Genomic DNA, 2,206 nt, shown 5'->3' with positions numbered 1-2,206 from the left:
GGAAAGAAGGAAGAAAAGAAAGGAAGGAGTAGGGGAGGAAAGGAGGTGAGAGAGGGAGATTTGAAAGGGAAATAGGTGTGCTCTAAATTCACTATTTTTAAAAGCCTATAGTTATTAGCAAATTATACCCTCAATCAGATTTTATATAACTTTTTTCAATCTTCACAACTTATATTTGTCATATATTAATGTGCTATATTCATAAAATGATTTTGAGATTTTAAAGCAATAATTAACAATATAGTAGCTCATTTAACATATCTACAAGTTGCTGGAGACAAAATATGGATAATGAATTATATCAAATGAGTAAAAATATAAGTAAATGCTTTTAAGTTAAAACTCAGTAAGTTATTACGATTAAAATTGTTCACCTTATTTTCCTCCTGTGTATGGGTTTCTCATAAATAGTAACTTATACCTATGAAAATATAGGGTTCTATAAAGTCTGGAAATATATATATTTTATATCTTAACAGACTGAAGGTGCCTTTCCTGATATTATGTATAGCCTATGTTTCCAGACTAAGTGCCAGGCGCTATTCTAAGTGTTAGGCACCATTCTAAGTGTTTTACTGTTCATTTAGATTGTCTGGCTAGTGTTTTTCTCACCTTATCAGCACCCCACTCTTATTAAGTGAATTTGCTTAAACACACCTGCACATGCACACATACACACTTTTGCATTTCAAAGCCTGGCTATTATGGAACTCTAAAACATGAGAGCTCAGGGTCAAACACCAAGATTCAATAAGGTATGGCTGGGGATGTGACCAGGACTATCCTAGCATTTATGGCTGTGTACTGAGTGGCTTCTCCACTGACCTTTGGAGGTAGTTTTGCTTCACTGCTTTAGAAATGGTGTGGAGACTTAACTTATTTCACTTTTTGGTGTTTGTCTGGGTTCCTGTAGAACTGGCTTCAGGTTGAGAAGATATCCTCCCACCTGCATTTGGAAAAATACATTTCTAACACTTCTCCTGATATGGAAATTTTTAAGTCATTGAAAAACTCATACTGCAGCATTTGTAGAAACAATTTCAGAACAGAGTACTTTATGGCTTTTCCTAAAAGAATTTTAACTGTGCATGTATAAGTATTACCAATGCATAAAATATATAGTTGGTTAATCCAAAAGACATAACTATATCATACATAGTAGTTACAGGTCACCTCAAAGATATTAGTTACATCTTTTTGTAGAGACTCTGTTGTTATTTCACTCACACAAAAGAATAAACACAGAATTAAGGTTGAAATTTATATAAGACCAGTCTAAAGCCAGCCATAGCTATGTAATTTCCATGATTTTCTCTCAATCAATGGAAAATTACTGTCAGCTGAGCCAGAGTCTGCAGACTGTGAGCAAATGTCTGTTTCCTTCCCACAACTGAGTGTTTGAAACTTTTTTCAATCAGTAAAATTACCATTAAAGGTCAGAGATTAGTTTTTCATGCATGATGGATTCCATTTGCTTTAAAAGTATTATACCAGGAGAGTAGACTTTTTTCTGACTTTAGAATCAAATTAGAATTCAAATATTCAGAGTTTTGAGTCAACCTCAAACCATTTTATTTTGTTTATTTTCCCTTGACAAACTATTATTGTTTTAAATAGGGTAGGAGAAAGGGTCTTGGGAAAAAAAAAAAAAATATATATATATATATATATATACACACACACACACACACACACACACACACAAACACACACACACATATGTATATGTACTCTCTTATATTTGAAATTAGCATGTAGTTTAAGGATACTGCACACAGCTCTGTGACTTGAATTTCCTTAGATTATGAGCATTTTGAAAGCAGGGACTTGATTTTTTTAACTATAAATACCTTTCATATTTGATAACCTGTTCCTTTTCCTGTGCGTATTGTCTTAACTAATGACTGCCCAAAATGAACGTTAAGGGCTGTGGTCTTCCTTTTCATAAAGATAAAAGAATTTCCCAAATCACTGTTTATAAAATAAAAGATTAGAAAAATTCACCTGTGTGAAAATTGAGCTAGGCTTCTATAACATAGCAGCCATCTTGTGCGGAAAGAGGCTGCTTACATGGTTTATTTCTTTAACGCACGGCTGCTAATTACAAAAACAGCATACATCCAGAGATTGTGAAAAAAGAAGTGAAAAAAATCTTGCCTAGTATTCTACTACCATAACACAATTATGTTTAACGTTTTTCATATTT

The 2,206-nt window shown here is 33.0% G+C and overlaps 1 protein-coding gene across 7 annotated transcripts in view; it reads left to right on the top strand.

The window, feature by feature from the left end:
• The window catches only part of PDE4D (phosphodiesterase 4D), a 1,577,486-nt gene that overhangs the window by 1,222,787 nt on the left and 352,493 nt on the right, over positions 1 to 2,206 (top strand). The gene's annotated exons all lie outside the window — the stretch shown is intronic.

This window comes from Macaca mulatta, chromosome 6 (genome assembly GCF_049350105.2).
Source record: "Macaca mulatta isolate MMU2019108-1 chromosome 6, T2T-MMU8v2.0, whole genome shotgun sequence".
In the NCBI taxonomy this organism is placed as follows: domain Eukaryota; kingdom Metazoa; phylum Chordata; class Mammalia; order Primates; family Cercopithecidae; genus Macaca; species Macaca mulatta.
The sequence above is the reverse complement of the archived record's forward strand: the minus strand, read 5'-3'. Positions and strand labels throughout refer to the sequence as shown.